The sequence below is a fragment of the Gavialis gangeticus genome, unplaced genomic scaffold, assembly GCF_001723915.1.
Source record: "Gavialis gangeticus isolate Ggan-Ray unplaced genomic scaffold, GavGan_comp1, whole genome shotgun sequence".
In the NCBI taxonomy this organism is placed as follows: domain Eukaryota; kingdom Metazoa; phylum Chordata; order Crocodylia; family Gavialidae; genus Gavialis; species Gavialis gangeticus.
The window spans coordinates 56,832,476-56,855,636 of NW_017729022.1; the positions used below are offsets into that span (position 1 = coordinate 56,832,476).

At 36.5% G+C, this 23,161-nt stretch overlaps 2 long non-coding RNA genes across 2 annotated transcripts; both read right to left on the minus strand.

Annotated features, from left to right (window-relative positions):
- Positions 1–1,489: 1,489 nt before the first annotated feature.
- LOC109297030 lies at positions 1,490–8,363 on the minus strand. The gene is made up of 3 exons (XR_002097161.1): positions 8,022–8,363; positions 5,626–5,815; positions 1,490–1,733 (listed from the first exon to the last, which is right to left on the minus strand). It is a non-coding gene; the product is annotated as an uncharacterized LOC109297030 (long non-coding RNA).
- Positions 8,364–18,136: 9,773 nt separating this feature from the next.
- On the minus strand, positions 18,137–21,213 carry LOC109295900. The gene is made up of 3 exons (XR_002096857.1): positions 21,075–21,213; positions 19,393–19,437; positions 18,137–18,460 (listed from the first exon to the last, which is right to left on the minus strand). It is a non-coding gene; the product is annotated as an uncharacterized LOC109295900 (long non-coding RNA).
- Positions 21,214–23,161: the final 1,948 nt, after the last annotated feature.

Consider the following 23,161-nt stretch of genomic DNA (forward strand, 5'->3'; position numbering starts at 1 on the left):
TCCCTAGGGTGCCAGTGGCATCTCCCACACCCCCCTGCCCTATTTTGTACATCTTAAATCTGTGCATGGGCAGGTGATATCTTTTACTGGATGAACTACATGATTGGGAGAAATTTTAGACAAGCTTTCAAGCACAAAGTGTCCTTCTTCAGCTGTTCTATTCTGAAAAGGATAAGTGACAGATTTTTTGTTGTTGTGACAAAATGAAAAGGTAATGTTTATTGAGAACTGCTTGTTTAACCTTTCTTGTACTTGCTTAAATTAAATTTACTAGTTAGTTTTTATTAAATTTGCAAGATAGACTATTTATCTTCAGTTTGGAGACAGTAGATAGATGCAATTTGCAAATATATTGGTCAAAAATAGTCTAGTTTAGATGCTCTGATCTGGCACAGTCTCAATGCACAGAATGAGTTCCTCCCTCTCTCTGTCTCATACACATACACCCCCCCACCCCCCAACTGATGAATGTCTCCAGTTGAGTAAAATATCCACATTAATACTAGAAGCAATGCAGAAGAACCCCGGCCGACATCCCATCTGTTCCTATGAATTAAATTTAGAAATCATATGTAATATAGACATTTCTGTCTGAATATCATAAAGCCCTGACACATCCAGAGTTTCATTAAAAAGCTCTGAGATGCGACTTGAATAACAATCTGTCTTAGCTAATTAGTATTTTCAGCTTAGCATATTCACTTTCAGACGTATTGCTGTTTGCACATGGTAATTTAGGTAAACAGAGCCCATCCACAGCTGCATCAATTAACACTGCTAATCAAAACTGAATTCAGGTAATTAGGCACATTTATGCAAAAAGTGTGTAATTTGGGGGGAAAGCTTGATTCTTCAGTAATATTTCAATAAGCAGGAGTCTCTTTCTGCAAATAAGGCAAGGAAATAATGGTAAATCAGTACTAATATATACATGATACGGACAAATATCTTAAATAAATCTCACTATTTAATTGGTCTGTATTTTGGAATATTGGACTGTATTTTTTGTATAAATGGTTTCTCAGGATTTCCACATGGAAAAAGCTGATTCATGTCTGTCTAAAGCTTTAATAATCCTCCAGCAGGACTTATAAGGTTGAGGTTTCTTCAAATACCAGTGTACTTACGGGCCATGCTGGTCAAAATTGCTCTTGTATCCATCTAGTAATTTCTTAACGAAAATAACATCAGCAGAGATTCATTTTATAAACAGAAAAAGCATATGAAAATAGTACAAAAATGTTTTTCCCTCAACCCCTTACATTTATTTAAGAGCTTTCCTCTCACATCCACATTTGTCTTAATAAAGTTAAATATATCAGATTACAAAATAGTTCCTGATACAAATAACTGTAATTTAAATATCTACAGGTATATTTTCAAAGCAGATGATTAAATAACAATTCCCTAGATTTCCCCCCAAAAAATATTCATCAAAGTACAGGGACAATTGTTTATTAACAAGAGACACAATACTTAATTTTTATTGGACAAAATACTCCAAAGTATGAACACTCATTGTGACAACAAATAATATTTTACCTTTTGATTTACCATATTCCAGTGCCTTATCTGAATCCCAGGTGTACAGAGAGTCTTTAAATGTGACATGTTGACTTTAAGCTTTTCAAATTTTGTTTTCATAGTTGTGGACATTTTCAAAAGGCTGTGCACGCTTGATTGACAAAATAGTTTTGTCAGTTTGTAGCCAGTCTTCCATATAATATCTGAACCTGATGGAAAAAAAAAATACAAAGGGAATTATTGATTTTTAACAGATGTCTAAAATTAATCTACCATTTCACCTACTTCAGGCTAATTCTTGTTCTTAAAATAAACCAGTTTAAAGCAGAAATTATTTCTCTTCCAAACAGCATGGGGTCTTTCTTCAGACTAACAGTTCTCATCCATCCTATAGCTCAGAAACAGTTCCTTTTGAAAACAGAGAAGTGAAAACTACATTATAAAAAATGTAATAAGCATTAGAGTTAGTATGTTAACGCTTTGTAATGGTCAATCTAAAAGCTAAGCCAATAGTCATTGAAACTGCATATTGTTTATATATAGTGAGTCACACTTACACACACGATAAATAGTGTAATATGCTGCATTGTGTAGAATGCATGAAAAATGTTAAAGTATTCAGTACTGTAGTTACAGAGTTACCAAACCTCCAGTTTTAGTTTAGATGTCTGGAGTGATGTGAATATCACAACGCTATATTAATGCATTCTTAACTATATCTTATCCACCACACAAGAAGTATAAAACAAACCAGGTAAAATCTGTGGTGGTAAACAGAATTCGAAAGTATTTTGTTTTTCAAATGGCCACACTGGCTGCTGTTACCGTAGTCAAATGTTTGAATTTTAAACAAGGCAATTTGCGCCCTTAACCTAATCGCATTAAAAGCATGTAAAGCTCCCTCTGCCATCCTGTCTAAGGTCAGCCTCTTCTTTCTTCCCCACTTCCTGTGCAATAACTTGTAAGAGAGGATCATTTACCCACCTGCCTTAACACATGCTCAACTGAACAGCAGCAGTTGTCCAGACTGTCAAATGGTTCCGTCATGTTGACATATCCCGTATTTCAATAAATCAGCTGATCTGACCTATTTCTAAAAGAACTTCCTTCTGTTTGATTAAAGTCTTCTGAAGAGACCAAAACAGAAGCTGCAGCTACGAATATTTTTTGCTTCAGAGAGTATGCGCCATGGCCGAAGTGATACAGGCTCAACAAAAAAACCCCAAAATCAGTACTTTTTGTCAAAATAATAATCAAGCTGATTTTGATTAAATGTGTGCAAGTACTGTACGCTAGCTGGCCTGATTATTTCATCCTGACTATACCAGTAAATGTAAATAAATACAATTCAGTACTTCTCAACCAGCACAATTACAACCAAAATTATGGTTCACTAAGCATTGTTGCAAAGCATTACTTACTGAAAAAGTTTATGCTGTTAGAACACCAGCATCTCTTGTATTTTGCACTTACTATTCGATACCAAAATTTCATGAAGTATATGTTAGTTTTAACTAATATTGATGCAAAGGGTTACTGTGTATTTTTTTAAAAGACAGATATTCAAATTCAAACTATATAGGGATGGGTAATTTCACATATAAATATTAACTATTCTCATGTACTGCTTTACTTCCAAATATGGGAGAGACTAGAAATATTTAATAGAAGCAAAAAGGGAAAAAACATATCTGGACTCAGAATTAGCAATATTTGAAGAATATATAGTATTAAGAGAATGCTTATTAAAGAAATTCAGGTCTAAGATGACTAAGCTCTGTCAACATACAAAAAGTAGCGCTAAGTATCATTCAGCACATATTTAAAACATTCAGACATTATGAGCACACCTTTAAATATAAGAAGTCATACTGTACTTATTTGTTGTGTACAGTATGAATTTGATAGTTCATGATATCTTGTAAAAAAAACAGCAGAGGATCATTAAGCTTTTCTAGAAAGTCGAAGTTTTAAGAAATGCAGAGGGAAAAACTGACTAGGTAAGCCAAACCTTGATAAAAACATACAACAGTTATTTATAAATGTAGAATGAAATGCTAGCCCCTTGATTAAGAATTAGGCAACAATCTTTTTAGCAAATGGATCTTTTATTTAAACATGCTACCATTCCAAGCCTCAAGGTATAATTCACTACCCTAGAGGATCGTTTCTATATTTTTTGCCAGCTGTTCCATTTAGGTCACTCCACTACAAGATAGTTTTCATCTCCTTCCTCACTTTCTTTATGGGGTCCCATATGCAGAAGCCTGTCTTTCTGAAAGCTGTTTTAAGTGTAAATGAAAAGACTAGGTAGAAGTGAGCCACTACCTCAGGCTCCATAATTTCTACAGTACAATGCCTTGGACTTCTCTACCTTGACAGGTTCAGTATGAACCTTTCTTTGATGAAAAATGAGGGGAAAAAAAGAACTGAATATGGAATGGAGAGAGTACATTTATTACCATTTTAATAGTCTGCAGCTATGTAAAAGGAAAGGAACTTTAACTATGCAGACTGCCACTAAGGACCGAATTACTGCAGCAGCCGTTATGTTGCTGAGCCACAGACCTTTATCACTGGCTGCACCATAGAGGCGAAACAGGCCCCAAAGAACCGTTACATCCATTCTTGATGCAGATGAGCAGAGTGCAAGGGAAGAGGGAAGAGAATGGGTGTACCCTTTGTTCTGTCCTGCCAGGGGTGTGCGCCAGAGAACATACATTGCACTGGTTATAGACCTCATACAGGTCAGGATAACTCAGAAGGAAATAGCAAACCCCACCTGAGTGCTTGCCTATATCTGAAATGGAACTGAAGTACCTAGGACTGATCTTAATTAAGTCATTTTGCTATGTTGGTGCAAGTTATCTGAAACAGGAGCATCTCATACATAGACTTATACCAACACAACAAAACGTGTGAATTAAAGTGTATGTAGTTGTTATGGCTCAAAGTGGTGAGGGCGCAAAACGTCTGAAGGTCAAAAGCTTCCCTCCCAAACTGACTCTGGACTGGAAGAATTAAGATATAAAGTGCAGTCATAAATGTCTACAAAATTACTCATAGATCTGGTGTCACTTTTTTTAAAACAATAAGTGAAAATTGCTCCAAAACATTTTCTGAACGTTAACCTTTTCTACCACAGAATCCTTGGGTGTAAAGTGATTGTGTGTATAAAATCAAGTCACCAAAGTTTAATATAAATTAGTATGTTTTACATTTATGTGTAACCTATAACTTTAACGTAAGAGTAGTGCTAGGGTGATGTAGCCATGAAGGTTCAGAAATTATGTGAGGGGCAAGGATTTCTTTGGATATTATCCTTTACTGGCCCGACACCGTAGCTGGTATAGAGTAAAACAAGCTTTCGAATGCAAGACATTTTTCTTCGGGTCTGAGGAGAAAAGCAAGCACAGTGCTGTGCTTGTTTTTCTCCTCCGAGCCAAAAAAGAATGTCTTGCATTCAAAAGGCCAAAGAAATCCTAAATTTAAGACTCACCCAGGCAATTCCAAAATGGACTGGAAATGAAATTAAAGGGTGACAGATTTCTCCAGAGTGGTGCCCTTGCAATGGAGGCCACAATTCTGGGTACCACAGGCATACGTATGCAACTAGTCCCATTGGCTTTATTGTCTTTCTTGATTACACATACGGTTAACTGCATGATCAGGAGCTAAGTGCAAGTGTCAGTCCTACAAGACATTTCTGACCCTGGTTCAGCAAAATACGTAAGCCCATTTTTAATTTTAAACATGCAACTGGCAATGAACTCCAACCATTTAAGCTGTACGCAGTTCAATGAGATTTCTCTAATGTTTCAATTTAAGCAGGTCCTTAAGTGCTTTGTCAGCTAAAAAGAGTTCTCAATACCCCACAGGGCTGAGCTCTATGTGTTAGATAAATGCACAACTGACACCTAAAGCCTCATCTGCTAAGGTCCACACAGATGAGCAACTTTGCACATGTGAGTAGTCCCATTTAAAACTAGACTACTCACATGCGTAAAATTACTCACTTTCATAAGACCTTGCAAATCAAGATTTAATTTAAGTGGCTGGTACTGGAAAGATAAAAACAGTGATGCTATTGATATCTCTTACCTCTTCAATAAGTTCCAATATTTGTCTGTTGAAAATGTTCAGCAACTGCATGTAAAGATTAGCATCAGACAGCTGTTCTTTAGCCCAAGATTCTTTTTTATCATGCCAGTTCTATCAGCTCTGTAACATTATTTTGCCACTGGCCAGTTTCACTGGAACAAAATCGTGCTCCTTCTGCAAGTGCATCTCACTGAAGTGCAAAAATGAAAATTAAAACATTTTTTTTAAAAAATTGAATGACATACCACTCTTTTCTGAGTTTGCATTTAAATTGGACAGAATAATTTAGCATTGGCTTTTAATTTTGGAAGGGTTAATCACCCTAGCAAAGGTCAATCAAACTTTAATCTCCAATAAAATTGCTGCAGCTTCAATCACCTGCAGGACATTTATTATATTCTTATTTCCATGCAAAAGAATGCATCGCTAATCTTCTAATTCTTTACATTAGCACATTCACCATTAACATTGTACTAGAATTATTAATTCCTCTGAAACTATTACAAGAGTTCATTTCTACACATCTCAAGAGATAATCCTGTTAAAAACCAGGCACATCTGCTGTGACACTGCTTTCGTTGTCCCCTCTAATCCTTATAGACGTTTGATACTCCAACTGAGTTCTAACAATGCACAGTCTCAATTACATCAAATATTATGGGGTTTAGGTTAGAAAAACAATATACTCTTTTAGTAACTTAATCTTGCCTATTGTCTGCGATGACTTTACTATTCTATTCTGCTACTATCCACAGCACTTCCTATTCAAAACAAAATATTGATTTTTAATTTTTTTTAACTGTTCTTGAAGAATATTAGAAATAGCAGGCTAAGTTAAAAGAATCACTTATAACTCATTATAGGAGTACCTTTTTCCAGGCCTGGATATATATTTCCTTTCAGAACAGTATTCTCTTTTGATAAGGCATGGTTCATTAAAAATGAGGGTTTCAGTTGCCACTTCTAATTTGGTCTATTAATTAAAAGTAATATATCCACATTTAACTTAGCAGCTGACTGCAGAATATCTCTGTGAACTACTAAATGGAATCAGGTTTTAATTATTAACATGTTCAACATATTTTGAAAACCATACAACGTCTTAACTGCTAACAGAAAATGCAGCATAAAACAGAACAGAATGGTCCCATAAGTATTTTCATTTTTTACTGTAATAAAAGTCAGCCATCTTAGCTAAATACAGCTCTTCCAGTTTATACTCCAGGAATTTCATTTTAATGTTCATAACAATTTTACATTTAAAAGTTAGAAGGTCGAAGACCAAAACACCACCTAATGACAACTTGGTATACAGCTAAAATGCGACACAAAGAATTTGCTTCTGATATACTAGCCACCAATGTTGAAAGTTACAATTACTTCAGCAAAAAAAAATAGGATTAAGCAAAACATAAATTACTTGTTTTTGCTATGATACACTGTCCTTGCTAACCCCCAGGAGGAAGCAAATAAACCTCTATAGGATACCCTATTTGTATTTCAAATGGATTGTTTAGCTGTAACAGCATTTTGACATACTGTAACATAAATAAACTGTTCTTTCCCCTTCCAATATATCCGTTTCTGTCTCTTTCTGTTCTGTTTTATTATATGGCACCTAGACAGACATACACCCCCATCACTGTCAATATTCACACTCATTAGCAATATGTCAGGCTGGTATTTTCAACACATATTCCAGAACCATCATGTAATACACAAATATAAAAATACAGTGGCAAAAAAAATAAATGCTCATTGAAATCATTCTTTGGACACTGAAAATCTGTAAGTATGCCTCAAAAAATAAGATTAATTGAAATTCTTAAACAATGCATTAGAAATGTCCTGTGATTTGAGTCCTTAGATTATGGACCAGATATTGTTCTCAGTTTTCACACACATATGTGTGCATATAAACACAAATATTTTAGAAACACCTTCACACTAAATTATATGAACATTTGGTTTTAAATGTTTCTCTTCACTTTTCAGTCAGATTCAAGCTAAAATAATAAACCTGGAAAAAACTTTAAAAAATATAAACTTGAATAATGTCATTATTTTCTAAAAGAAACTGTCAACAGTTTTGCAATACCTAGAACTGAGAAAATTAGCAATGAAAACAACTGTATTTACAGTTTTTGCAAATGTCTGGCAAAATAATGAACTGTTTAAAAAAAAAGGAAAACAAACAGTGCTGAATAAAAATTTTCAGTTTTATCTTTTTATTCACTCACAAGATTTATTTTGTTATAAATATTTGGAAATTATATAAAATAATCAAATATCTTCATGTGTCATCCTGAAACAAAGCCTCATATTGTAAGAGCATTTTCTTAACTTAAAAAATAAAAAATAAAAATAGAGCAGGTGGCATTGTGAAGGAAACATACCTTTAGTTGTAACAGTGTACCACTTCTCAGCACATCGACATAGTCCTGCAGCTCCACTGGTGCAAAAGTCGACTCTGCAATGCTTGTGATCTTTGTGACAATAGCATCATACTGCTGGCAAATTTTTCGATTAAACTTCTCAGACGTGCTAGCAACTTTGTTAATTATGATATTAGCCAGCTGGCGGGTACGATCAATCATCCACTGTAAGAAAGCCAGACAACGAGACATCTAATCATTGCAACCAGAGCAGATAAATTTTGTTCCTTTCTTATACGTGTCACAGATTCTATCCCTCCTGACCCTCTACACAGCCATCGACTGTCAAATTTAGATTCAGCAAGCTCCCAGCTTTTCTTTATCCCTGCCTTAGATCTGAAACTTCTGGTTATCAGGAAGACAAGCGTCACCAGCTGTCTCAGAGCAGGAAGGCAATCAGGTGAATAGTACTTATTATCTTTCATTGCTTTCTGAGGAGTGACAAGATTGATTTGGGACCAAGAACACATCCATATCTCAAGAACAGTTACTAGGGCTTCAAGTTCAGGCTACGGTGCATATGTAAAGCTGCAGTGAGGGACTTCAACCCTGACCTTATTAAAAAGTCCTATTACAAGTTAAAAAAATGAAAAAAAATAATTGGGAAATTTAGAATCCCCCCACCCTCCACCTTTTACAGCAGCACTGGATATTCCCCTCTTCCGTTCACCCTTCCTCTCGCCCCCCACAAAAAATGCGAGTAAGCTGACTACTGTTACTCAAGGGACTGTGCTTCACAGTTGGATTGTCTTAATTGGGCCCATAGAAGCAGTTAGCTGCCATTAAAGGCTTCTCTGTAGACATTTTCCTTCTCAACCAGTCAGATAGTCTATAAATTCCAACTAGTGGAGACCACACTTTGAGAAGGTTAAAAAAATGCAAATAAGTTATAACATCATAATATAAATGCATCCTAGCTAAATTTGATCTGATAGTTAATTTCAACATTGCCCTAGGCAGCAATAATAAGTTTGACCTTTTTTTTATTATTTAATATGATATTGGACAACTGTATCCAGGCTGAAAGGCTATTTTTAAAGCTTAAGAATATTGCAAGGTATTGGAAAATAATTTAAATAATATGAACTCCAAAGAGTTAACAACATACAAGTGGTGCAACTAAAGAACTTTAATACTAAACACCCTGGTAAAAAAACAAAATTCACATTGACAAGTCAATTTAACAAATGAGAGTTAATTACTTTCCATGACTAAGTTAAATTTATAATGAAGTGCAAACATTGTTATGACCCCTTTTTAACATTCTGATTTGTAGCAATGACAAAGGATCTATGGAAAACAACACGTAAGAGAATTTAATTTTGGTCTAACTCCTTGCAGACCTCATTTAGCTATTTACATCAAAGAGTGCTTTCCCCAAACTAACGTTCTTCTTCACTTTTAGTAATCAGTAGAAAGTAATAAATTAACTTTTTCTTTAAACTTTTTGAAAGCATAACAATTTTATACCTTTTGAAAACCAGGTAGAAAATAACTGTGGGCAGAAAATGTAATAGCTTGATGGAGTATCCACTATAACTTGACTAAGCTCCCGTGCAATTAAAACAGCATTAGAATTTGCTTTGTCCCTCTAAGAGTGACATTTTGTTTTCTGAAATTGTCTGGTTTGGACAGTTTGAGGAGTCTGGATGCAGATATACCTTAGTGGCCAAAAACAAACTGCCCAAACTCATTCTTTTAATAGAATCTCATTCTGTTATTATTGCACCAGAAACTGGCAGAAAAATAAACTGCAACCATAAAAGGTATGTCTACACTACAGTCACTCAGGCTGACCCACCCAAGTACTTATCCTGCTTCTCCAGTGTGCTGAGAAAAGTGCTGCCGCAGCTCCTCTGCTACTGGCATCCCAGCAATCTGGTTTAAATCAAGCTCAGGCCCCCTCTACATGTTACACGTATTGGGCAATTAACTGGCTTCTGAGCAAGCCATGCTTAAGGGAAGGGGAACAAAGGGCAACAGCAGGCTTGTCTAGTAAGCAGGTAGAAAAGGCTGCTTTAATTAGGGGCAGACATCCATGTCCTCAGATCCTTGGATTCCATTCAGCTCAAAAGCAACACATACCTTGGCCCTTTACGCAGGGGAGGATATAGAAAAAAAAACCTCACAGGTTTATACTTGAGCAGGTTTTTCCACATAATTAGAATTTAAAGCCTTACATGAGTTAAAACTATTGTGGAACTGGAGAATCCAAAGCATCCCACATTATCACACACACATGCAAACCAGGCTTAAATCAGACTCTAAGGGTACATACAGAGTTACATTTAGATCAATTTAACCCTAGTTAGAGCTAGACTGATTTAAATGCATAATTGTACAGGTATTCGGAAAGCTTAAATAGCGCAAAAAATGGCAGACCCAATTTAAGTTAGTTCACCTGAGGAGGTGAACAAATTGGATCAGGAACAGGTAAGCCCAATTACAGAATGTCTCTACATGTTCAAAGTACAGCCCCAGGTGTGGTAAATGACTGTATGCACCCTAAATATGTAACGTCATTTAATACACTTCTAGTTTTTCTGTTGATATATATAAAGGCTGAAGGGTACAGTTCTAATCTGAAAACTGATTAAACAATAGATAAAGGCTAGTAATTTTGCAAAGGTGGGCATTATTTGAAGATAAGGGGTCTGGAAAGGCATAATTGATAACAATGTAGTATTCTGCTCATTATTCCTGAGGAGCAAGTGCAATGGAGAAAACTTAGCTTGAACTTACAAAGCTAGAAAACATGTTTTAAATTTTAAACTCAGTGAATTGGAAATGAAAATAGTAAGACAAAATCATCTTTGAACTTTGGCACTGCTACAGTGTTTTTCTTCAAAGATAAACTGCACTTAAAATCTTATGTTTCAACCTAGTGCATGCATGCACTGGATTAGAACCAAATGACTGTTGTAGCACTACAAATCAAGGTCCATCCTGCATCAAAATTGTATGTACATCCAGCTGAATGGAATAAACTTATGAAGTTCTTTTTCAAAATGGAATAAAGCTTGAAGAATGTTGCATTTGAGCTTCCCTGACCCCCAAGCACCATGACTGACACACAAGGCAAGTTACATGTTTGGCCAATACAAACCACATTGCAAGATCTTTGCTGTAATAAAAAAAAAAAGATAAGAAAATTATTTTTGTCTGGACCAACTGCATGGTTGGAATAGACTAGTCGCGCCAATAAAAGTTACCACTCACAAAAATCCTTGCTTCCTGTATAATTCCTAGTCTATCATAAATACAACCACACTACCAAGGAAATAAGTAACATTTTATGGTTTGGGGTTTTATTTACAATGATCCAAAGACTCAATTTTGATTAGTTTTAACATGGTTGGTTCAAATGATCTCCAAGTGCTTTTTTATTTTTCCCTCCCTCCCTTCCAATATAGCTAAGCGGATAAGGAAAAAAAAATCCTAAGGGTTGTGATAAGTTTATTTGGCCTCTACAACCAAAGCACACCCCTTTTCCTTCACTACAATAAATCTATAGCAAATCTCCATTACCCAGAATGTTAAAAAAACAGCAAGGAATTCAGGGCTAATAAGAGAAAAATTATACATAAACTGGTATAAGCAATTGGAAACTGGTTCGAATCTGTAATACAACAGAAATTCACTCCACATAAACCACTTTCAAAATGGATGAAACTGGTTTAAGATGAAGCTGGATGGCTGTAGCATCAGACTTAACTGATTTAGGTAAATCAACTTCTTGAACTTCTGTCCCAGTTGCCCTCCAGATTCAAGTGAACTCATGGTCCCCCAGCACCCCAGGATGCTTTGCACCTCCCCTGCAAACCCCCTCTCACAGGGTGGATGGGCTAGCCTTGGCCCAGGCTGTCTGCTCCAGCTGAGTACGGAGGCACGCTTTTGCACCCCATGGCTTCTGGCATGAGCCACTGCAGACATGTGGCTGCATTTCCAGAAGCAAAAGTGAACGTCTGTTCACTTGCTTATTGGTTCAATCTATGCATTTTAGACTAACCTGCAATGATTAAATCAGTTTAGCTTTGAGCTTTTTGACTGTCTGTACTTAGCCATGATCATCACTAAGGCCTACCAAAACGAGGCAGACTACCAGCATGCAGACTACCAGCCTGTGCACCATGGAAAGGCAGATGACTATTCTGCTGATGAAAACAACATACTCTGCTTCCCAAACAGTACAAGGTTGCACGACCGTTCCCACTTCCATCCCTGGTTAAACTACCATTGTAATTGTTGGCAGGACTAGCAGTATGCATAACGAATTGCAGAAAGCAAGAGGTTAGGATCCATCATAACACATCCTTCCTATAGCAAAGAACAGAAAGCTCAGTTACGAATGCACACAAGAAATCAGATAATCCAGCGTACATCTATGCTGCAAGAAGGTTGTGGGTCAGAAAAACCAAAATTAATTCCCACCTACAAAAATGTGCCCCCCCCCTCCTTGATGGCCCCCACTTACATGCACCCAAAGATCCTGATTCATTCATATGAAATTTGGGAGACACCAACCAGTTTTAAACAGAAGTGATACTTGTCTTACAAAGAAGAGTAAGACACTGGTTTGAGCGGGGGGGGGGGGGCGGGGACATTTGTATATTTCTCATGAACAAATATTTTCTACACAAAAAACACTTTTATGCAGAATCTGGTACAAGGTGAAGTTAAAGCAGCTGGATGTCCTATTTTTCTAAGCAAATGGAAGTAGAGCATGAGCCATTCTGTGTGGATTGATGGTTAAAGAGTCGCTCTCTCACTTTTCCTGACAATTTTAATGCTGGGATCCATTTCCTGAAATCTTGAGAACACTGAGCAAAGATTCCCATTTATAGCAAACTAGAATGAATTATACCACAGTTACATAGTGGTTGCATGTACTGAATGACAGCTGAACCTACTGTAAATTAAAATGACTGATCATGGATACAGTATGTGTTATTAAACCAAAATACCAAACTGGTAAAGCAACAAAACATTTGTGTGAGAGATGAGGATTTGTGTGGGTGATATCTGTTATCAGACTGTCTGCTTCTTCAAAAGACTACCCTGCATTCAAAAGCTTGTCTAAATCTATCCCAGCCATGCAGTTGATCCAATGAAAAATATCACTTACACAAAATCCTTACCTGTTGCATATTTCCTACACCATCTTTCCAACACTACCACAATATCTTGTATTATATAATACTTTTATCAACATATTCTCAACATTTATCAACATCTAATACTTTTTCCAAAAGTAAAGACGCATTTAAAATTGAAGGTCCTCTCAAATGGGGCTATGCCTAATAGTATAATAAAAATGTGTTTATACATGGCTTTTTAAAAAGCAGTTGAAGAATACATCTGTAGTGTTACAAAGCAAATCAATATAAAATTAAAAATCTAATATTTTAGGTGACAGAAAAGTGTTAAAATTCTTTATCTGCTGTTCACATGGATTGTCCTCAAAGAGGGCAGCCAAAAAACCCCAAACTATTTAGATTTTCAACCCTGATGTACCTAAGATGCGTCTCAATCAAACCATCAAACTGCCCACTCCTGATCATTTACGGCTTTAATACTCTGCCAAGTCGATGTAATGAGCTTCTTAAATGCAACCATGTTTGTTAATTTCCTTAAGGATAATATACTATACCTGATTCATCTCAGAGCAGTTAAAGAGCATCAACTCCAAAGGCACATAAGCAGACAACTGAGGCAACTCAGTAAACATTTTCTTCTAAAACTCAGTTTCATTTTTATATAGTCTAAAATTAGGTTTCTTAGCAATGAATACATTTAAATGATTTTCAGGAACCAGGGATAGTAAGCATTTATGAAGTTCTTAGGTTAAGGAGTAAAAGAAGGTCAAACTGTTAGAGGAATATAATTAAATGAAAGATGTTTATTATTCTGCGACTATATACTTTAAGCAGAAAAAAATGCACAGTAGTAATATTATAGTATGTTCTTTCTAAAGAAAATGATTTATTTTAATGATCAAAATGGATGCTTATGATCCACATCAAAATGATCTCACCAGTAAGTTCAAGGTAGAATAGTATCATCTAAAATGGTTTAGAGATGTATAGAACATTCCAATAAACTCCTTGAGTTGCCGGCCCAGTTTTACTGAGACTACTTTCAAGATCTTCATATATATAGGGAGAGATAAGGTCTGGTTTATATGGAGATTTTCAAAGCAATGATATGGAGATCCAAATCCCATTAATTTTAATTTAATGGGTGCCAAAATCACTTTAAGTGTCTTTGAATTACTTAAACTATGATTTTTTTTAATGAGTTGGGATATCTTAAAACTTAATAAAAGTTCATCTTATATTTGGTTTAGTTTGAACTCTTTATAATATCTCACTGCTCCTGTACAAAACTATTAAAACAATAACAATATTCAGTTGACCACAGGCAATATTACTAAGGAGTCACCCATTGGTCCTAAACAGAAATTTCCCCATCAAAGACCTGGCCTTTAACATCATGCGAAGATGATCAATAGATAAGGCTTTGTCAGACCAAGCAAGGAAGTTAGTTTCAGTACTGAGAGCCCTACACAAAGCGAAAACTGTCCCTAGTTGTTGTCTAATGTCTATCCCCAAGATGCATCTCAAACCAATTATATCTGTCATTCTCTACATGTAAACTAAAATAGTGAGTCCACTTTGTATGTGCATACACTGTATGCGGTATATAGTTAGACCAATGTATTACAGTTAAATTTACCAGTACAAACTCATAAAAAGACCTTTTGATAGCTCTCCTGAGGCTCTAGTTGTTGCAATGCAAAAGATTTTTGTTCATGTGTAAAAGCTCTTTAAGCTTTTAGTATTTTTGTACATTAGCCATGCGCACACAAATTGTTATTGTCACTTACAACTGAACATTGACTCAAATATTTTAGAAAAACAAAGGGATTTATGTAATAATAATACTTTGCCTTGCTGCTCGAATCCCTCCACAGATCAGGAGAGTAAGAGCTCCTGTTTATTACAAAATGTTATACCTCTACAAAAATAATCTGAAGAGTAATGAAACAGATGGTTTCGTTAAAGGGGAGGGGGGGAGAGGAGGGCATTCCTTCCCAATACATCCTTTATTGTCCAATGTATCTGAAGCTATACAACTACTATCACATGGAATATTACTTCTTTCAGTCAAAAATGTCTGTAAGTTAAATAAATTTACAATTCATAAAGGCATCTCTTTTTAATAGTTCTTGGGGACCTTCTTACTTTTAAGAATGTATTTACATGCAATGTATAGTTGGCATAGACTTAAGAATAACTTAGACCTCAAACAGGAGTTCATTTCCAGTGGTCAAAATATTTGAGAAGTTTCCACTGCTAAGAATTGTTTCAGGACAGGGAGCTGTACATATTGTTTAACCTGCAGCTGAGCCTCCTCCCCAGCTCTCTGCACCTTCCCCAGACCACGATGCTCCTGGTCTGGAGAAGGCATCGGAAACAGCAGCTCTTCCACTCCTCCAGATCCTGAGGGGACTGGAGCAGCAAGGCAAAGCCCCTGCCTTTTCCCCAGACCAGGGACCCCAATACCCCCAGCTTCATGCTGATGCCCCTGCTGCCAGAGGGACAGTGATTTAAAATCTGACAGATGCTAGCACTGAACCTCTACATGGTGGGGAGATTCCTCCCATGCAGCAGGTTCAAAACTGGTGCCCAGTTCCCCCATGAGTAGAGGGAACAAGCAAGGCAAAGTCCCGAGCCTGTTACACAAACCAGGCAATCTCTGGTCTGGGGAATAGGCTGGGAGTCTTGCCTAGCTACTTCCCTCCCCTCCCAGACCAAGAAAGGAGCACACAAGCATACAAGCTGGGGAAACACTTTCTCTTGCAAGGGAGATACTTGAAAGATTTTTCTCCCAGAAGGGGCGTATTTCTCCAGGGAGAAATTGAATAAACATTTATTTGCTACCAGAAAAGCGGCAATTCTTGCAATAGAAATGTAACAGTTGTACGTGGCTCTAAACAGCACAATTCTGAAGTGGGACCTAAAACCCTGATATTTTAATATGAAATCTGAAAAATGCATTAATCAAGTTCCACTACAAAATTATGGGCTTAAGTGACTTTCATGATGCCAGGCTTATCCAAAGATATAGGAAATTACATCTTTAGCATTTGCACTGGTAATTACACATACTGAATACAAAAATTTGCATGTTCATAAAGGTATGCATGTCTCACTTAAAAATTTTCATCAAGTCCTTAGAAATGTTAAATACTAAATAGGCAATCCGAAATAGCCATTATTGTCTTGGTCTTTGCCTGTATTTTTAAAACACCCATACCAACTTAATTATCTTTACATTAAAATCATGCAATCAAGTTCATTGCACATAAAAAGGCATGCCAAAAAGAGAACAAAGTAAAATTGATGGATTCAAGTGAATAAAAATAAAGTACTAGAATGGAGTTGGGAAGATCATGCATTAAGATGAAAGATGAAACAGATGCAATACACAACAAAGATCAAAGAGCTCCATCAATTCATTCTGAGAGTCAAAATCCAGCTGAGCATCGGAGCCCTGTCCGCATAATCAGAAAGGTTGACTAAAACATAAGGATTAAACAGATGAGCTGTCTCCTGTGAATGTACGGCAGAGGAGTCCTGCTGAGCCACTTGTAAAGACACTTTGGAATTGTACACCTGCTACTCCACAGTAAAACCTACAGGAAGCCAGCCTGGCAGGAAAAAATATTCTACTAATGGACTAAATAGCTCTCTCTAGGAGAAGTGAAAGTGACCCAAACAAGAAATTTGCAGTTCAGAAAAATGACAACTTAACGTTTTTTGTCTTCCTCCCTCCCCCTTAGAATTTGCTTCAAATATTTTCATTTAAAAATGGATGTAAAGAAACATTGCTTTCATCTTCATATTCATTTACAGATGGAAACAAAAGCCTACTAATAATTGTACCTGTGATACAAGCCTCCATATCCACATAATAGTATCAGCCTAGGATTATTCACCAAAATATGAATACTTTGATCTGGGATCCTGCTAGCATGCTCTGAGCATCTAATATTAACTGACAAAACTTCTAATGCTTCAATAGTGCAGGATCAAGCCTTAATATCACCCTAAATAAAGTTATTTATAATATTAGAGACTTAAAATAGCTCTGTATGTAATCTCCTTTTTTTTCTTGCTCATACCAGTGGATTTAAATATATGGTAATTTAGCAAATATATGGTAATTTAGCAAATAAAAAGTGAGTTTAGGATTGTAATTATTCTCTTCTTTATTTTAGCAAGTAATGATAAGTCAAACTAGAAATATGTTAAAGTTACATGGTAGTTATGAAAACAGACCAAGCAAGGTAACATTTTCCAGTGATACTGGAATATACATTAAAATAATGTTAGTATCAAAAACAAATTTTAAACAACTCCCTATGATGTCCACTAGTTTTAGTTGCAAAGCTGATCCTACATATATTCTAGTATTTGGACAACAGCTAAGTCGTTAAAAATCTGTGCATCTCTTGTATGCTAGTGTCAGTCTTACTCTAAGTAATGGATCAAAAGTAAACCCTCAAGTCAAAAGTCTGTAACCCATACCTTAAAGCACGTATTGTATAAAGCAAAAGAAAATTGCAATAAGGTTGGAGATTAAGGCCCTATTTTTTTTTTTAAACCAGATGTCCAATTCCATTTTCACTAGTTGCTACAGGTGATTTCCACCCCCCCCAAATGTCACTAACCTGTTTGGCCCATGAGTGTTATTTACAACCACATCTTTTATTCCTGTTTTAGCTGACAGGACAATCTCTTAATGGATCTGGGTAGAGCAGATATATTTGATTTCCAGGTTATCTACTGCCTGCAGATATAAGCAGTTTGATTGTTTACAATGCAGGAGTAATTGGTAACAGTTAAATAACTCCACAGAGACTGATTTAAGAGTCCTTCACCTATTACATGAATGTGAAACTTCATTCTGCCTGCTCCATCCTGATGGAATTCCTTAGTAGACTTAAGTACAAAACGCAACACAGAAGATGAACAGATACAATCATATTTTAATGAACAATTACACACACATTAATCATAATTGTATTTATTTTAATCATTTATATTTACAGACCAAAAATTAAAACAAATTACAACAATTTTCCAAATTTGTGAAGAAATTTCAGAACACAGCTGCAAAATAAGCAACCACAGTAGCATAGGAAGTCAAATGGAATATTTATGCCCGTTCCTTTGAGCATACTGCACAGTGCACAACATTAATTAAAATGCTAAGACAAAGTATGAGAAGAAATGCTGCGAGGGAATAGTTGGCACTATCCTGGGTCTTCAACAGTCTTGCAGTATGCTTATGTCCTTTAAGCAGAGAGTGTTTTTCCAAACTAGTTTGGATTACTGAAAAACAGAATTCAATTACACCGAGATTATCCTAAGGGTCAGATGCTCTGGATACAAATTGAAATATCTTTGGGGGTCTGTTTAATCCATTGCTTTCTGATTGTGCATATTGGAACTAAATTTAATTTTCAATTAACATTTAGAAAATCATAAAAGTGTAAATATAGTCAAGTTTCAACGAAACAAAAAACAAAGCACTGTGATCTGTTTGGAAGAGGAGTTAACACAGCACTATCACTTCCTGTAGCCATTTTATGACCACTGAAGTTTTTTGCTACTTCACAAAATGATACGAATGAACAATATTGTTGCAGCTAGAGCACAAAGAACATGATAGATTTTGAAGGAATTGTGTTAAGAAAATATTTAAACAAAAACATTGCAGAGCAAAACGCAGTGCATTATGTGAAAAATAGGTGATTATGTAATTAAAAACTGCATCATAATGTGCCTGTTCAAAGTGGGAAAAATAATGTTGTGCCTGCAACCTCAGCATTGTGATTTCCTGAGTTATTAGGATATACATATGTTAATATGCTCCCAACTTTAAACAAAAGTTACCAGCTCCCTCAAAGTTTAACCCCCTGCCAAATTGGTCAGTTTAAAATTTTAAAAACCAGAATATTGTGACAATGTTTTTGTGAGTCTTCTTTTGACTGAAATGTCATGGACATTCCAAAGGTCCAAAGGGAAGAGCCCACATTGTAGTCTTTACAAACTGCATAACAAATGAGACTTGGTTTCTTGTGGACCTCTACTACACATGGGAAACAAAGCACAGTGCAATCGACTAGTGCCCCGAATAATATGAATACAATGCTATTTCTATAATTATACCCACACATGGGCAAATCACAATGGTGAAAGGGCAAATCACAAGCATTTTTACATGGACATTCAAGACATTTCTCTGGAGGGATAGCTGATACCTTGAAAAATTTCCACCTGCTACGCCAGCTGTTCTCATTTGGGAGCTGTCATGAAAGAAGGTCACAATAATTATTTCCATAGGAGAGAAATTGTTTCTCTCTCTCTTTAAAAGAGCTGGACAGTTTTGTTTAATTCTTTTTTTAAAATATCTGAGACAAGGGTCAGAAAATGAGTCCACGAAGAAGTGAAACTGGATTCAAAATTGTTTTTAGTTACTACCCAAGTCCCAAACTGAGAAAAATACCCTGGAATAAAAGGTGTTCAGTTGTTGGTATCTGCCAGTCACAAAAAACTATTTTTTAAAACTAAATAGCTATACACAGGAGCAATTTGTTCAGCAGATGGGAAAAATCTGACATTTGACTCTTCCAAGAGTGATTTCTTTACAACAAGAAGAGACCTTAACCATTTAAAAATATTTGCTCCAAAACAAGCAAAAAAGAGAAAGTCTCAATATAATTTCTCAGAATATTAAATTTGAGAACTATTATTAATCTACATTCCATATCAGGCTTAATATTTGGTACAGGAACATAATACTTTCATGTTTCAATATTTTTAAAAACTGCTCACAAGTATTTTGTTGACAGAAAGTGAAAGCAATGATAAGCCTCTGTTTTGTTTTTTTTAAGGTAGGCTTGACTAAGTTAGAAGAAGTCTTCATGAGTAATTTTGAGTTCACAAAATTTCAGTTTGTTTATAAAACTGCAAAGTTTACATCCACCTGTCAAAGAGATCCTCCAGAAAGTTCCGGTTAAGGACAAAAGGGGTGCCTAACTAGAATTGACCAACGGTCTAGCTAGCCCATTATTTTCTCTTACGGTGTCAGTGGTAAATAATTTAGAGCAGAGGTGCTCAACCCCTAGCCTGTGGAACAGATCTGGACCCACAGTGTTAACTGGCTCTCCGGGCTCCACGTAAGTCCTTGAGCATCCCATAGGCTGTGGCCCTGTGCACTAGATTGGATGCACAGTGTGGTGTGGGTTTCAATCCTGGCATGTGGGGCTAGCCAGAAGCAGTACGGGGCTCTAGGTTCCCAATCCCACAACAGGGCTGGACAGAAGTGGTGTGGAGCCCTGATCCTACCACACAGGGCAAGGTGGAGGTGGTGTGGGGCCTGGTCCCAGCATACAGGGCTGAGTGGAAGTGGCACAGGGTCCCAGAGGCAGATCTCAGCACCCAGGACCTAACGGGGTCATGCAGGGCTGAGCAGAGGTGGTACAGAGCCTGATCCCGGCAGGTGGGAGTAGCATGTGGTCCAATCCGTGTGCCAAGGTCAGCCAAAGTCACACAGGGACCCAATCATGGCATGCAGAGTTCAGTCCTGCCTATGAACCAGCCCCATGCCATTCATCTGGTCTGCAGGACCAAAAGGTTGAACACCCCTGATTTAGAGTGAGAGCATACGAATAGGGTATACCTACAGTGATTGATTAGTTGTCATATCCTCCCTGGCATTTACCATCACTGGTTTAGGAATGTCAAAGAATACAATCTATGACTGTAACCTTTATAATACATACCTATGATAGCCCATACAATTTCTAGCTTTCCAAATGAAAGCTACTGTTCTAGTAAAGCTATTAGGCTTTACATTTCTTCAGATTGAAGATAAGGAGAAAAAAGTTAATGCAAACTATTGCACTAAAAACTACTTTATAGATGGAGCAGTTGCCATTACCTTGTGGAATCCATTTAGTCAGTGCATTAATTTCTTTCATTTTTTCATTTCCATACTTTCCAGTCTGTCTGTGACTCATTTCTCCTGCTAGTCACACTTCATTTTTTAAAAATATAGATCAATAGGAGAAAAATGCTTTCTAAAAATCAAAAGACAATGTCAGATAATAGCAAGGAGAATTAATAATTTCAAAAAACAAGTGTTATCTTATAATGTGAATGCTAAAAACATATCTAAGAGATTTCTCTATGAATGCTTAAAGAGAAAGGCAATTTAACAAACACAAAACGCATCCATTTTAAATGGTATTACATCCTGGTTTAGATACCTATGCTCATAATAAAATGACAGCATATTCCATAGCGGCCTTACTGAAGTAGCGCCAGTGTAAGGGTATACATGGGGACCTACAGAAATCGTGAAATATCTGGCAAGGGGGAAAAAACTTAGTAAAAATAAAAATGCTGGTTCCTCAGAGGGAGCCAGCACCCCTCACAGTACTGCAGTCCGGTGGTGCAGCCCCCCAGAGGGGAAAAGGGGAGGGAGGGGCTGCCTGCACAAAGGGCAGTCCAAGGTGGCTGCCACCCCCACCTCTAACCACTGATTGGCTAAGGGCTTCCTGTCATGTGGCCCTGCCTGTCTCCAACAATTGGCAGAAAGGGGTGGGGCCACATGACAGGAAGCTCCTGCAACCAATCACCGGGGGGGGGAGTAGAACCACTGGGGCCCCTCAGCCAGTCAGAGGCATGGGGTGGGGGGAAAACCTGCTGGGATCAGCTCATGAATTTGATAAGTGGCCCCACAATCTCCCTGCAAAATTGGCCGGCTGCCTCCCTGAGTTAGGCAGACATATAGGTATGAGTCTGACCCAATATTAACAAACAGAAGAGCAGAAATAGCACTCTCAGGAACACTTGTTTGTAAATCTTTTACATCAGGGCAACTTGAAAGTAATTACTTCTTTTCTATGCCTAAACTTTTATCACCCTAGACCAAAAAAATTTAAAATATTGACTCTGTTTTTCAAATTTATTTTCCGTCAATAAAGATAGTATTTTAGACTTAAATTATCTACTTATGTGTACTTTAGTATGCAAAACACTATATTTTGTGGTCATTTCTGAGTTTGTGCTTATGCAGATGAATTACTAATTACTTGCATATTTCCAGATGATTTCAGACACCAGCTCCTATAAATATGTTCACACTTGCCTCACCACTCAGTAATGACAATGCATCTACAGTAGTTTTCATTATCTCAAAAATGCTTTGGCTTCATCAGCAACAGATGAATTCATTAATTTCTTTACTAATTCAAATGATTTTTTTCAATTTTTATATGCCCCAAGGTTGTCTCAGCAAGATCAGCTCCCTCTGTTGCATAAAATTGTAATCAATCTCTATTATAGTCATGAAAATGGGATTTGTCATTTTACTGAAGAAAAAAATAATCAATATGTCTTGCAGGGCAGAACAGGCATTTAATACAGTGAATTGATGCCTGTTAGAGAAATTTAGCTTGCCAGTGGTTTGGGACAAGCTAATAGAAATCCAGAAAATTCACTGAAGGTTGACAGATGAATACACAGACATGCCACAAAAATTAATATTTGGGCATTTCAAATGGTCTGTCATTTCATATACAGGAGAGAAAATAGATTTAGACAGGCAAATCCCAAAAGAAATTCCTTTCCTTTTTTAAAAGACAAAAACCTAAAAGCAAGTACAGAAAGAGAATTCTTATCTGTATTATGTTTGTATTGCATATATTCCTAATAAGTAAATCTTCTACTGTACTTCTAGTGTTGTCTTTCTGACGCAACAGATACTCTGCTAAAAGCATTGTTGACTTTTTAGCAGCAAGTGAATACAAAAGCTGTGGTTGTACTGAATACCTAAACACGCTGGAAATCAAAGAGTCTTGTGGGGAGGAAGGGTTGCTTTTATATTGAAAAATTAACAACTATGCCTCATTGCATTTTTGAAAGTAGTCTACTGGAACGTAAGGAAAAAAAAAAAAAAAAATCAATAGATAAAAAAATCTTTTACAACCTTAAATTTGGAGAAGATTCAGGCATAGGTTTAAG